Consider the following 16,249-nt stretch of genomic DNA (forward strand, 5'->3'; position numbering starts at 1 on the left):
CAAACTCCGACCCGTTAAAGTCTTCTGACCAAAACGCCAAAGCCCAATGCAAAACCCCAACGCGTTTGCGTCTTCTGACCCCAACGCCAAACCCCAACGCCAAACCCCAACGCGTTTGTGTCTTCTGACCACTACGCCAAACCCCAACACAAACCCCATGGCTGAACCCCAACACGAACCCAACACAGAACCCCAAATCTTTTGCGTCTTCTGACCCCAACGCCAAACCCCAGCGCCAAACCCAAACGCGTTTGCGTCTACTGACCCCAACGCCAAACCCCAACGCCAAACCCCAATGCCAAACTCCGACCCGTTAAAGTCTTCTGACCAAAACGCCAAAGCCCAATGCAAAACCCCAACGCGTTTGCGTCTTCTGACCCCAACGCCAAACCCCAATGCCAAACCCCACCACCAAACCCCAACGCGTTTGAGTCTTCTGACCGCAACGCCAAAACCCAACGCCAAAACCCAATGCCTTTGCGTCTTCTGACCCCAACGCCAAACCCTAACACCAAACCTCAATGCCAAACCGCAACCCGTTTGCGTCTTCTGACCCCAACGCCAAACCCAAACGCCAAACCCCAACGCCAAATACCAACGCCAAAACCCAATGCTGAAACTCACGCCGAACCTCAACGCCAAACCCCAACGCGTTTGCGTCATCTGACCCCAACGCCAAACCCCAAAGCCAAACCCCAACGCGTGTGCGTCTTCTGACCCCAACGCCAAACCCTAACACCAAACCCCGATGCTAAACCGCAACCCGTTTGTGTCTTCTGACCCCAACGCCAAACCCCAATGCCAAAACCCAACGCTGAACCTCAACGCGAACCCCAACGCAGAACCCCAACGCTTTTGCGTCTTCTGACCCCAACGCAAAAGCCCAACGCCAAACACCAAGGCGTTTGCGTCTTCTGACCCCAACGTCAAACCCCAACGCCAAACCCCAACGCGTTTGCGTTTTCTGACCCCAACGCTAAAAGCCAAGGCCAAAACCCAACGCCTTTGCGTCTTCTGACCCCAACGCCAAACCCCAGCGCCAAACCCCAATGCGTTTGCGTCTTCTGACCCCAACGCCAAACCCTAACACGAAACCCCAATGCCAAACCGCAACCCGTTTGTGTCTTCTGACCCCAACGCCAAACCCCAACGCCAAAACCCAACGTGTTTGCGTCTTCTGACCGCAACGCCAAACCCCAAAGCCAAACCCCAACGCGTGTGCGTCTTCTGACCCCAACGCCAAACCTCAACGCAAAACACCAACGCGTTTGCGTCTTCTGACCCCAACAGCAAAGCACAACGCCAAACCACAACGCCAAACTCCAACGCGCTTGCGTCTTCTGACCCCAATGCCAAACCCAAACTCAAACTCCAACACCATACCCCAGCGCATTTTCGTCTTCTTCCCCAACGCCAAACCCCAAAGCCAAACGCCAACGCGTTTGCGTCTTCTGACCCCAATGCCAAACCCCAACGCCAAACCCCAACGCCGAACCTCAACGCGAACCCCAACGCAGAACTCCAACGCCTTTGTGTCTTCTGACCACAACGCCAAACCCCGACACCAAACCCCAACGCAAAACCCCAACGCGTTTGCATCTTCTGACCCCTACGCCAAACCCCAACGCCAAAACCCATCGCTGAACCTCAACGCGAACCCAACGCAGAACCCCAAAGCTTTTGCGTCTTCTGACCCCAACGCTAAAACCCAGCGCCAAACCCCAACGCGTTTGTGTCTTCTGACCCCAACGCCAAACCCTAACATGAAACCCCAATGCCAAACCGCAACCCGTTTGTGTCTTCTGACCCCAACGCCAAACCCCAACACGTTTGCGTCTTCTGACCCCAACGCCAAACCCCAACGGCAAAACCCAACGCTGAACCTCAACGCGAACCCCAACGCAGAACCCCAAGGATTTTGCGTCTTCTGACCCCAACGCCAAAACCCAACTCCAAAACCCAACCCGTTTGCGTCTTCTGACCCCAACGCCAAACCCCAAAGCCAAACCCCAACACGTGTGCGTCTTCTGACCCCAACGCCAAACCTCAATGCAAAACCCCAACCTGTTTGCGTCTTCTGACCACAACAGCAAAGCACAACTCCAAACCCGAACGCCAAACCCCAACGCTCTTGCGTCTTCTGACCCCAACGCCAAACCCCAACGCCAAACTCCAACACCATACCCCAACGCGTTTGAGTCTTCTGAGCATAACGCCAATCCCCAACGCCAAACCCCAACGCCAAACCTCAACGCGAACCCCAACGCAGAACCCCAACGCGTTTGCGTCTTCTGACCCCAACGCCAAACCCCAACGCCAATTCCCAACGCGTTTGCGTCTTCTGACCCCAACGCCAAACCCGAACGCCAAACTCTAAAGCCAAACCTCAATGAGTTTGCGTCTTCTGACCCCAACGCCAAAGCCCAACGACAAACCCCAAAGCGTTTGCGTCTTCTGACCCCAAAGCCAAAGCCGAAAGCCAAACCCCAACGCCAAACCACAAAGCGTTTGCTTATTCTGACCTCAACGCCAAATCCCAAAGCCAAACATCAACGCCAAACTCCAACCCGTTTGCGTCTTCTGACCCCAACGCCAAACCCCAACGCCAAACACCAACGTGTTTGAGTCTTCTGACCCTAACGCCAAAACCCAATGCCAAAACCCAACCCGTTTGCGTCTTCTGACCGCAACGCCAAAGCCCAATGCCAAACTCCAAAGACAAACCCCAACACGTTTGCGTCTTCTGACCACAACGCCAAACCCCAACGCCAAACCACAACGCGCTTGGGTCTTCTGACCCCAGCGCCAAACCCCAACGCCAAACCTCAACACCATACCCCAACGCGTTTGAGTCTTCTGACCCCAACGCCAAACCCCAACGCCAAACCCCAAGACCATACCACAACGTGTTTGCGTCTTCTGACCCCAATGCCAAACCCCAACGCCAAACCGCAACGCATTTGAGTCTTCTGACCCCAACGCCAAACCCTAACACAAAACCCCAATGCCAAACCGCAACCCGTATGTGTCTTCAGACCCCAACTCCAAACACCAATGCCAAATCCCAACGTGTTTGTGTCTTCTGACCCCAACGCCAAACCCCAACGCCAAAACCCAACGCTGAACATCAACGCGAACCCCAACGCAGAAACGCAACGCTTTTCCGTCTTCTGACCCCAACGCCAAACCTCAACGCCAAACCCCAACGCGTTTGCGTCTTCTGACCCCAACGCTAAACCCCAGCGCCAAACCCCAACGCGTTTGCGTCTTCTGACCCCAACGCCAAACCCTGACACGAAACCCCAATGCCAAACCCCAACCCTTTTGCGTCTTCTGACCCAAACACCAAACCCCAACGCCAAAAACCAACGCGTTTGCGTCTTCTGACCTCAACGCAAAAATCCAACGCCAAAATCCAACGCGTTTGCGTCTTCTGACCCCAACGCCAAACCCCAACGCCAAACCCCAATGCGTTTGCGAATTCTGAACCCAAATCCAAACCCCAACGCCAAACCCCAACGCCAAACCCCAACCCGTTTGCGTCTTCTGACCACAACGCCAAAGCCCAACGCCAAACCCCAAAGCCAAATCCCAACAGGTTTGCGTCTTCTGACCACAACGCCAAACCCCAACGCCAAACCCCAACGCGTTTGCGTCTTCTGACCCCAACGCTAAACCAAACGCCAAACCCCAACGCGAATGATTTTTCTGACCCCAACTCCGAACCCCAATGCCGAACCCCAACGCGTTTGCGTCTTCTGACCACAACCCCAAACCCCAACGCCAAACCCCAACACCAAACCCTAACGCCAAAGCCCAACGCCAAACCCCAACGCGTTTGCTTCTTCTGACCCCAACGCCAGACCAAAACGCCAAACCCAAATGCCAAATCTGAACGCCAAACCCCAACGCGTTTGCTTCTTCTGACCACAACGCCAAATCCCAACGCTGAACCTCAACGTGAACCACAACGCAGAACCTCAACGTGTTTGCGTCTTCTAACCCCAATGACAAACCCCAGCGACAAAGCCCAACGCGTTTGCGTCTTCTGACCCCAACGCCAAACCCCAAACCCAGACCCCAATGCGTGTGCGTCTCCTGACCCCAATGCCAAACGTCAACGCCAAACCCCAACCGGTTTGCGTCTTCTGACCCCAACGGCAAAGCACAACGCCAAACGCCAACGCCAAACCCCAACGCCTTAGCGACTTCTGACCCCAACGCCAAACCCCAACACCAAACCCAAAAGGGTTTGCCTCCTCTGACCCCAACGCCAAATCCCAACGCCAAACCCCAACACCAAACTGCAACGACAAACCCCAACGCCAAACGCCAACGCCTTTGCGTCCTCTGACCCCAACGTCAAACTACAACGCCAAATGCCAACGCCAAACCCCAACGCGTTTGCGTCATCTGACCACAACGCCAAACCCCAACGCCAATCCCAATCGCGTTTGCGTCTTCTGAAACCAACGCCAAACCCCAACGCCAAAAACCAATGCGTTTGTGTCTTCTGACCCCAACGCCGAACCCCAAAGCCAAACCCCAACGCCTTTGCGACTTCTGAGCCGAATGCCAAACCCCAACGCCAAACCCCAATGCGTTTCCGTCATCTGACCCCAATGCCAAACCCCAACGCCAAACCCCAACGCCAAACCCCAACGCGTTTCCATCGTCTGACCCAAACGCCAAACCCCAACGCCAAACCCCAACGCGTTTGCCTCCTCTGACCCCAACGCCAAACCACAACGCCGAACCCCAACGCCAAGCCCCAACGCGTTTGCGATTTTGACCCGAACGCCAACCCCAACGCCAAACCCCAACGCGTTTGCGTCTTCTGACAACGCTAAACCCCAATGCCAATCCCAAACGTGTTTGCGACTTCTGAACCCAACGCCAAACCCCAAAGCCAAAACCCAATGCGTTTGTGTCTTCTGACCCAAAAGAAAACCCCCAAGGCCAAACCCCAACGCGTTTCCGTCTTCTGACCCCAATGTCAAATCCCAACGCCAAACCCCAACGCGTTTGCCTCCTCTGACCCGAACGACAAACCACAACACCAAACCCAAACACCAAACCATCAAAGCGTTTGTGTATTCTGACCACAACGCCAAACCAGCAACAATAAACCTCAAAGCTTTTGCATCTTCTGACCCCAACGCCAAACCCCAGCACCAAAACCCAACGCGTTAGCGTCTTCTCACCCAAACGCCAAACCCCAACACGTTTGCGTCTTCTGACCCCAACGCCAAACCCCAACGGCAAAACCCAACGCTGAACCTCAACGCGAACCCCAACGCAGAACCCCAAGGATTTTGCGTCTTCTGACCCCAACGCCAAAACCCAACTCCAAAACCCAACCCGTTTGCGTCTTCTGACCCCAACGCCAAACCCCAAAGCCAAACCCCAACACGTGTGCGTCTTCTGACCCCAACGCCAAACCTCAATGCAAAACCCCAACCTGTTTGCGTCTTCTGACCACAACAGCAAAGCACAACTCCAAACCCGAACGCCAAACCCCAACGCTCTTGCGTCTTCTGACCCCAACGCCAAACCCCAACGCCAAACTCCAACACCATACCCCAACGCGTTTGAGTCTTCTGAGCATAACGCCAATCCCCAACGCCAAACCCCAACGCCAAACCTCAACGCGAACCCCAACGCAGAACCCCAACGCGTTTGCGTCTTCTGACCCCAACGCCAAACCCCAACGCCAATTCCCAACGCGTTTGCGTCTTCTGACCCCAACGCCAAACCCGAACGCCAAACTCTAAAGCCAAACCTCAATGAGTTTGCGTCTTCTGACCCCAACGCCAAAGCCCAACGACAAACCCCAAAGCGTTTGCGTCTTCTGACCCCAAAGCCAAAGCCGAAAGCCAAACCCCAACGCCAAACCACAAAGCGTTTGCTTATTCTGACCTCAACGCCAAATCCCAAAGCCAAACATCAACGCCAAACTCCAACCCGTTTGCGTCTTCTGACCCCAACGCCAAACCCCAACGCCAAACACCAACGTGTTTGAGTCTTCTGACCCTAACGCCAAAACCCAATGCCAAAACCCAACCCGTTTGCGTCTTCTGACCGCAACGCCAAAGCCCAATGCCAAACTCCAAAGACAAACCCCAACACGTTTGCGTCTTCTGACCACAACGCCAAACCCCAACGCCAAACCACAACGCGCTTGGGTCTTCTGACCCCAGCGCCAAACCCCAACGCCAAACCTCAACACCATACCCCAACGCGTTTGAGTCTTCTGACCCCAACGCCAAACCCCAACGCCAAACCCCAAGACCATACCACAACGTGTTTGCGTCTTCTGACCCCAATGCCAAACCCCAACGCCAAACCGCAACGCATTTGAGTCTTCTGACCCCAACGCCAAACCCTAACACAAAACCCCAATGCCAAACCGCAACCCGTATGTGTCTTCAGACCCCAACTCCAAACACCAATGCCAAATCCCAACGTGTTTGTGTCTTCTGACCCCAACGCCAAACCCCAACGCCAAAACCCAACGCTGAACATCAACGCGAACCCCAACGCAGAAACGCAACGCTTTTCCGTCTTCTGACCCCAACGCCAAACCTCAACGCCAAACCCCAACGCGTTTGCGTCTTCTGACCCCAACGCTAAACCCCAGCGCCAAACCCCAACGCGTTTGCGTCTTCTGACCCCAACGCCAAACCCTGACACGAAACCCCAATGCCAAACCCCAACCCTTTTGCGTCTTCTGACCCAAACACCAAACCCCAACGCCAAAAACCAACGCGTTTGCGTCTTCTGACCTCAACGCAAAAATCCAACGCCAAAATCCAACGCGTTTGCGTCTTCTGACCCCAACGCCAAACCCCAACGCCAAACCCCAATGCGTTTGCGAATTCTGAACCCAAATCCAAACCCCAACGCCAAACCCCAACGCCAAACCCCAACCCGTTTGCGTCTTCTGACCACAACGCCAAAGCCCAACGCCAAACCCCAAAGCCAAATCCCAACAGGTTTGCGTCTTCTGACCACAACGCCAAACCCCAACGCCAAACCCCAACGCGTTTGCGTCTTCTGACCCCAACGCTAAACCAAACGCCAAACCCCAACGCGAATGATTTTTCTGACCCCAACTCCGAACCCCAATGCCGAACCCCAACGCGTTTGCGTCTTCTGACCACAACCCCAAACCCCAACGCCAAACCCCAACACCAAACCCTAACGCCAAAGCCCAACGCCAAACCCCAACGCGTTTGCTTCTTCTGACCCCAACGCCAGACCAAAACGCCAAACCCAAATGCCAAATCTGAACGCCAAACCCCAACGCGTTTGCTTCTTCTGACCACAACGCCAAATCCCAACGCTGAACCTCAACGTGAACCACAACGCAGAACCTCAACGTGTTTGCGTCTTCTAACCCCAATGACAAACCCCAGCGACAAAGCCCAACGCGTTTGCGTCTTCTGACCCCAACGCCAAACCCCAAACCCAGACCCCAATGCGTGTGCGTCTCCTGACCCCAATGCCAAACGTCAACGCCAAACCCCAACCGGTTTGCGTCTTCTGACCCCAACGGCAAAGCACAACGCCAAACGCCAACGCCAAACCCCAACGCCTTAGCGACTTCTGACCCCAACGCCAAACCCCAACACCAAACCCAAAAGGGTTTGCCTCCTCTGACCCCAACGCCAAATCCCAACGCCAAACCCCAACACCAAACTGCAACGACAAACCCCAACGCCAAACGCCAACGCCTTTGCGTCCTCTGACCCCAACGTCAAACTACAACGCCAAATGCCAACGCCAAACCCCAACGCGTTTGCGTCATCTGACCACAACGCCAAACCCCAACGCCAATCCCAATCGCGTTTGCGTCTTCTGAAACCAACGCCAAACCCCAACGCCAAAAACCAATGCGTTTGTGTCTTCTGACCCCAACGCCGAACCCCAAAGCCAAACCCCAACGCCTTTGCGACTTCTGAGCCGAATGCCAAACCCCAACGCCAAACCCCAATGCGTTTCCGTCATCTGACCCCAATGCCAAACCCCAACGCCAAACCCCAACGCCAAACCCCAACGCGTTTCCATCGTCTGACCCAAACGCCAAACCCCAACGCCAAACCCCAACGCGTTTGCCTCCTCTGACCCCAACGCCAAACCACAACGCCGAACCCCAACGCCAAGCCCCAACGCGTTTGCGATTTTGACCCGAACGCCAACCCCAACGCCAAACCCCAACGCGTTTGCGTCTTCTGACAACGCTAAACCCCAATGCCAATCCCAAACGTGTTTGCGACTTCTGAACCCAACGCCAAACCCCAAAGCCAAAACCCAATGCGTTTGTGTCTTCTGACCCAAAAGAAAACCCCCAAGGCCAAACCCCAACGCGTTTCCGTCTTCTGACCCCAATGTCAAATCCCAACGCCAAACCCCAACGCGTTTGCCTCCTCTGACCCGAACGACAAACCACAACACCAAACCCAAACACCAAACCATCAAAGCGTTTGTGTATTCTGACCACAACGCCAAACCAGCAACAATAAACCTCAAAGCTTTTGCATCTTCTGACCCCAACGCCAAACCCCAGCACCAAAACCCAACGCGTTAGCGTCTTCTCACCCAAACGCCAAACCCCAACACGTTTGCGTCTTCTGACCCCAACGCCAAACCCCAACGGCAAAACCCAACGCTGAACCTCAACGCGAACCCCAACGCAGAACCCCAAGGATTTTGCGTCTTCTGACCCCAACGCCAAAACCCAACTCCAAAACCCAACCCGTTTGCGTCTTCTGACCCCAACGCCAAACCCCAAAGCCAAACCCCAACACGTGTGCGTCTTCTGACCCCAACGCCAAACCTCAATGCAAAACCCCAACCTGTTTGCGTCTTCTGACCACAACAGCAAAGCACAACTCCAAACCCGAACGCCAAACCCCAACGCTCTTGCGTCTTCTGACCCCAACGCCAAACCCCAACGCCAAACTCCAACACCATACCCCAACGCGTTTGAGTCTTCTGAGCATAACGCCAATCCCCAACGCCAAACCCCAACGCCAAACCTCAACGCGAACCCCAACGCAGAACCCCAACGCGTTTGCGTCTTCTGACCCCAACGCCAAACCCCAACGCCAATTCCCAACGCGTTTGCGTCTTCTGACCCCAACGCCAAACCCGAACGCCAAACTCTAAAGCCAAACCTCAATGAGTTTGCGTCTTCTGACCCCAACGCCAAAGCCCAACGACAAACCCCAAAGCGTTTGCGTCTTCTGACCCCAAAGCCAAAGCCGAAAGCCAAACCCCAACGCCAAACCACAAAGCGTTTGCTTATTCTGACCTCAACGCCAAATCCCAAAGCCAAACATCAACGCCAAACTCCAACCCGTTTGCGTCTTCTGACCCCAACGCCAAACCCCAACGCCAAACACCAACGTGTTTGAGTCTTCTGACCCTAACGCCAAAACCCAATGCCAAAACCCAACCCGTTTGCGTCTTCTGACCGCAACGCCAAAGCCCAATGCCAAACTCCAAAGACAAACCCCAACACGTTTGCGTCTTCTGACCACAACGCCAAACCCCAACGCCAAACCACAACGCGCTTGGGTCTTCTGACCCCAGCGCCAAACCCCAACGCCAAACCTCAACACCATACCCCAACGCGTTTGAGTCTTCTGACCCCAACGCCAAACCCCAACGCCAAACCCCAAGACCATACCACAACGTGTTTGCGTCTTCTGACCCCAATGCCAAACCCCAACGCCAAACCGCAACGCATTTGAGTCTTCTGACCCCAACGCCAAACCCTAACACAAAACCCCAATGCCAAACCGCAACCCGTATGTGTCTTCAGACCCCAACTCCAAACACCAATGCCAAATCCCAACGTGTTTGTGTCTTCTGACCCCAACGCCAAACCCCAACGCCAAAACCCAACGCTGAACATCAACGCGAACCCCAACGCAGAAACGCAACGCTTTTCCGTCTTCTGACCCCAACGCCAAACCTCAACGCCAAACCCCAACGCGTTTGCGTCTTCTGACCCCAACGCTAAACCCCAGCGCCAAACCCCAACGCGTTTGCGTCTTCTGACCCCAACGCCAAACCCTGACACGAAACCCCAATGCCAAACCCCAACCCTTTTGCGTCTTCTGACCCAAACACCAAACCCCAACGCCAAAAACCAACGCGTTTGCGTCTTCTGACCTCAACGCAAAAATCCAACGCCAAAATCCAACGCGTTTGCGTCTTCTGACCCCAACGCCAAACCCCAACGCCAAACCCCAATGCGTTTGCGAATTCTGAACCCAAATCCAAACCCCAACGCCAAACCCCAACGCCAAACCCCAACCCGTTTGCGTCTTCTGACCACAACGCCAAAGCCCAACGCCAAACCCCAAAGCCAAATCCCAACAGGTTTGCGTCTTCTGACCACAACGCCAAACCCCAACGCCAAACCCCAACGCGTTTGCGTCTTCTGACCCCAACGCTAAACCAAACGCCAAACCCCAACGCGAATGATTTTTCTGACCCCAACTCCGAACCCCAATGCCGAACCCCAACGCGTTTGCGTCTTCTGACCACAACCCCAAACCCCAACGCCAAACCCCAACACCAAACCCTAACGCCAAAGCCCAACGCCAAACCCCAACGCGTTTGCTTCTTCTGACCCCAACGCCAGACCAAAACGCCAAACCCAAATGCCAAATCTGAACGCCAAACCCCAACGCGTTTGCTTCTTCTGACCACAACGCCAAATCCCAACGCTGAACCTCAACGTGAACCACAACGCAGAACCTCAACGTGTTTGCGTCTTCTAACCCCAATGACAAACCCCAGCGACAAAGCCCAACGCGTTTGCGTCTTCTGACCCCAACGCCAAACCCCAAACCCAGACCCCAATGCGTGTGCGTCTCCTGACCCCAATGCCAAACGTCAACGCCAAACCCCAACCGGTTTGCGTCTTCTGACCCCAACGGCAAAGCACAACGCCAAACGCCAACGCCAAACCCCAACGCCTTAGCGACTTCTGACCCCAACGCCAAACCCCAACACCAAACCCAAAAGGGTTTGCCTCCTCTGACCCCAACGCCAAATCCCAACGCCAAACCCCAACACCAAACTGCAACGACAAACCCCAACGCCAAACGCCAACGCCTTTGCGTCCTCTGACCCCAACGTCAAACTACAACGCCAAATGCCAACGCCAAACCCCAACGCGTTTGCGTCATCTGACCACAACGCCAAACCCCAACGCCAATCCCAATCGCGTTTGCGTCTTCTGAAACCAACGCCAAACCCCAACGCCAAAAACCAATGCGTTTGTGTCTTCTGACCCCAACGCCGAACCCCAAAGCCAAACCCCAACGCCTTTGCGACTTCTGAGCCGAATGCCAAACCCCAACGCCAAACCCCAATGCGTTTCCGTCATCTGACCCCAATGCCAAACCCCAACGCCAAACCCCAACGCCAAACCCCAACGCGTTTCCATCGTCTGACCCAAACGCCAAACCCCAACGCCAAACCCCAACGCGTTTGCCTCCTCTGACCCCAACGCCAAACCACAACGCCGAACCCCAACGCCAAGCCCCAACGCGTTTGCGATTTTGACCCGAACGCCAACCCCAACGCCAAACCCCAACGCGTTTGCGTCTTCTGACAACGCTAAACCCCAATGCCAATCCCAAACGTGTTTGCGACTTCTGAACCCAACGCCAAACCCCAAAGCCAAAACCCAATGCGTTTGTGTCTTCTGACCCAAAAGAAAACCCCCAAGGCCAAACCCCAACGCGTTTCCGTCTTCTGACCCCAATGTCAAATCCCAACGCCAAACCCCAACGCGTTTGCCTCCTCTGACCCGAACGACAAACCACAACACCAAACCCAAACACCAAACCATCAAAGCGTTTGTGTATTCTGACCACAACGCCAAACCAGCAACAATAAACCTCAAAGCTTTTGCATCTTCTGACCCCAACGCCAAACCCCAGCACCAAAACCCAACGCGTTAGCGTCTTCTCACCCAAACGCCAAACCCCAAAGCCAAACCACAACACCAAACCCCAACTCCAAACCCCAACGCGTTTGCGTCTTCTGACCACAACGCCAAACCCCAACGCCAAACCCCAACGCCTTAGCGACTTCTGACCCCAACGCCAAACCCCAACACCAAACCCAAAAGGGTTTGCCTCCTCTGACCCCAACGCCAAATCCCAACGCCAAACCCCAACACCAAACTGCAACGACAAACCCCAACGCCAAACGCCAACGCCTTTGCGTCCTCTGACCCCAACGTCAAACTACAACGCCAAATGCCAACGCCAAACCCCAACGCGTTTGCGTCATCTGACCACAACGCCAAACCCCAACGCCAATCCCAATCGCGTTTGCGTCTTCTGAAACCAACGCCAAACCCCAACGCCAAAAACCAATGCGTTTGTGTCTTCTGACCCCAACGCCGAACCCCAAAGCCAAACCCCAACGCCTTTGCGACTTCTGAGTCGAATGCCAAACCCCAACGCCAAACCCCAATGCGTTTCCGTCATCTGACCCCAATGCCAAACCCCAACGCCAAACCCCAACGCGTTTGTCTCCTCTGACCCGAACGCCAAACCACAACACCAAACCCAACACCAAACCCCAAAGCGTTTGTGTATTCTGACCGCAACGCCAAACCAGCAACGCTAAACCTCAAAGCGTTTGCGTCTTCTGACCCCAACGCCAAAACCCAGCGCCAAACCCCACCGCGTTAGCGTCTTCTGACCCAAACGCCAAACCCCAACGCCAAACCACAACGCCAAACCCCAACGAAAAACCCAAACACGTTTGCGTCTTCTGACCCCAACGCCGAACCCCAACGCCAAACCCCAACGCGTTTGCGTCTTCTGACCCCAACGCCAAACCCCAATGCCGAACCCCAACGCCAAATCCCAACGCGTTTGCGTCTTCTGACCCCAACGCCAAACCCCAACGCTGAACACCAACGCCAAACCCCAACGGTTTTGCGTCTACTGACCCCAATGCCAAACCCCAACGCCAAACCCAACGCGTTTGCCTCCTCTGACCCCAACGCCAAACCCCAAATGCCAAAGCCCAACACCAAACCCCAACGCTTTTGCGTCTTCTGACCCCAACGCCAAACGCCAACGCCAAACCCCAACGCGTTTGCGTCTTCTGACCCCAACGCCAAACCCCAACGCCAAACACTTATGCCAAACTCAAACGCCAAACTCTAAAGCGTTTGCCTCCTCTGACCCCAACGCCAAATCCCAACACCAAACCCCAACGCTTTTGCGTCTTCTGACCCCAACACCAACCCCCAACGCCAAACCGCAACGCGTTTGCGTCTTCTGACCCCAACGCCATACCCCAACGCCAAAAGCCAACGCGTTTGCGTCTTCTGACCCCAACGCCAAACCCCAACGCCAAACACTTACGCCAAACTCCAACGCCAAACTCCAAAGCCAAACCCCAAAGCGTTTGCCTCCTCTGACCCCAACGCCAAATCCCAACGTCAAACCCCAACGCCAAACTGCAACGACAAACCCCAACGCCAAACCCCAACGCCTTTGCGTCCTCTGACCCTAACGTCAAACCACAACGCCAAACCCCAACGCCAAACCCCAACGCGTTTGAGTCTTCTGAGCCCAACGCCAAACCCGAACTCCAAACACCAATACTTTTAGGTCTTCTGACCCCAACGCCAAACACCAACGCCAAACCCCAACGCCAAACTTGAACGCCAAACTCCAACGCCAAACCCCAAAGCATTTGCCTCCTCTGACCCCAACGCCAACCCCAACGCCAAACACCAACGCGTTTGCGTCTTCTGACCACAACGCCAAACCCCAATGCCAATCCCAATCGCGTTTGCGTCCTCTGAACCCAACGCCAAACCCCAACGCCAAAACCCAATGCGTTTGTGTCTTCTGACCCCAACGTCAAACTCCAAAGCCAAACCCCAACGCCTTTGTGACTTCTGACCCCAACGCCAAACCCCAACGCCAAACCCCAACGTTTTGCGTCTTCTGACCCCAACGCCAAACCCCAACGCCAAACACCAACGCGTTTGCCTCCTCTGACCCCAACGCGAAACCCCAACGCGTTTGCGTCTTCTGACCCCAACGCCCAACCTCAACGCCAAACCCCAACGCGTTTCAGTCTTCTGAGCCCAACGCCAAACCCCAACTCCATACACCAAAACGTTTGTGTTTTCTGACCCGAAGGCAAAACCCCAAGGCAAAACCCCAACGCCAAACCCCAACGCCAAACCCCAACGCGTTTCCATCGTCTGACCCAAACGCCAAACCCCAACGCCAAACCCCAACGCGTTTGCCTCCTCTGACCCCAACGCCAAACCACAACGCCGAACCCCAACGCCAAGCCCCAACGCGTTTGCGATTTTGACCCGAACGCCAACCCCAACGCCAAACCCCAACGCGTTTGCGTCTTCTGACAACGCTAAACCCCAATGCCAATCCCAAACGTGTTTGCGACTTCTGAACCCAACGCCAAACCCCAAAGCCAAAACCCAATGCGTTTGTGTCTTCTGACCCAAAAGAAAACCCCCAAGGCCAAACCCCAACGCGTTTCCGTCTTCTGACCCCAATGTCAAATCCCAACGCCAAACCCCAACGCGTTTGCCTCCTCTGACCCGAACGACAAACCACAACACCAAACCCAAACACCAAACCATCAAAGCGTTTGTGTATTCTGACCACAACGCCAAACCAGCAACAATAAACCTCAAAGCTTTTGCATCTTCTGACCCCAACGCCAAACCCCAGCACCAAAACCCAACGCGTTAGCGTCTTCTCACCCAAACGCCAAACCCCAAAGCCAAACCACAACACCAAACCCCAACTCCAAACCCCAACGCGTTTGCGTCTTCTGACCACAACGCCAAACCCCAACGCCAAACCCCAACGCCTTAGCGACTTCTGACCCCAACGCCAAACCCCAACACCAAACCCAAAAGGGTTTGCCTCCTCTGACCCCAACGCCAAATCCCAACGCCAAACCCCAACACCAAACTGCAACGACAAACCCCAACGCCAAACGCCAACGCCTTTGCGTCCTCTGACCCCAACGTCAAACTACAACGCCAAATGCCAACGCCAAACCCCAACGCGTTTGCGTCATCTGACCACAACGCCAAACCCCAACGCCAATCCCAATCGCGTTTGCGTCTTCTGAAACCAACGCCAAACCCCAACGCCAAAAACCAATGCGTTTGTGTCTTCTGACCCCAACGCCGAACCCCAAAGCCAAACCCCAACGCCTTTGCGACTTCTGAGTCGAATGCCAAACCCCAACGCCAAACCCCAATGCGTTTCCGTCATCTGACCCCAATGCCAAACCCCAACGCCAAACCCCAACGCGTTTGTCTCCTCTGACCCGAACGCCAAACCACAACACCAAACCCCAACACCAAACCCCAAAGCGTTTGTGTATTCTGACCGCAACGCCAAACCAGCAACGCTAAACCTCAAAGCGTTTGCGTCTTCTGACCCCAACGCCAAAACCCAGCGCCAAACCCCAACGCGTTAGCGTCTTCTGACCCAAACGCCAAACCCCAACGCCAAACCACAACGCCAAACCCCAACGCGTTTGCGTCTTCTGACCACAACGCCAAATCCCAACGCCGAACCCCAACGCCAAACCCCAACGCGTTTGCGTCTTCTGAACCCAATGCCAAACCCCAACGCCAAACCCAACGCGTTTGCCTCCTCTGACCCCAACGCCAAACCCCAAATGCCAAAGCCCAACACCAAACCCCAACGCTTTTGCGTCTTCTGACCCCAACGCCAAACGCCAACGCCAAACCCCAACGCCGAACCTCAACGCGAACCCCAACGCAGAACTCCAACGCCTTTGTGTCTTCTGACCACAACGCCAAACCCCGACACCAAACCCCAACGCAAAACCCCAACGCGTTTGCATCTTCTGACCCCTACGCCAAACCCCAACGCCAAAACCCATCGCTGAACCTCAACGCGAACCCAACGCAGAACCCCAAAGCTTTTGCGTCTTCTGACCCCAACGCTAAAACCCAGCGCCAAACCCCAACGCGTTTGTGTCTTCTGACCCCAACGCCAAACCCTAACATGAAACCCCAATGCCAAACCGCAACCCGTTTGTGTCTTCTGACCCCAACGCCAAACCCCAACACGTTTGCGTCTTCTGACCCCAACGCCAAACCCCAACGGCAAAACCCAACGCTGAACCTCAACGCGAACCCCAACGCAGAACCCCAAGGATTTTGCGTCTTCTG

This window comes from Leptosomus discolor, unplaced genomic scaffold (assembly GCF_034619465.1).
Source record: "Leptosomus discolor isolate bLepDis1 unplaced genomic scaffold, bLepDis1.hap2 HAP2_SCAFFOLD_123, whole genome shotgun sequence".
Lineage (NCBI taxonomy): Eukaryota > Metazoa > Chordata > Aves > Leptosomiformes > Leptosomidae > Leptosomus > Leptosomus discolor.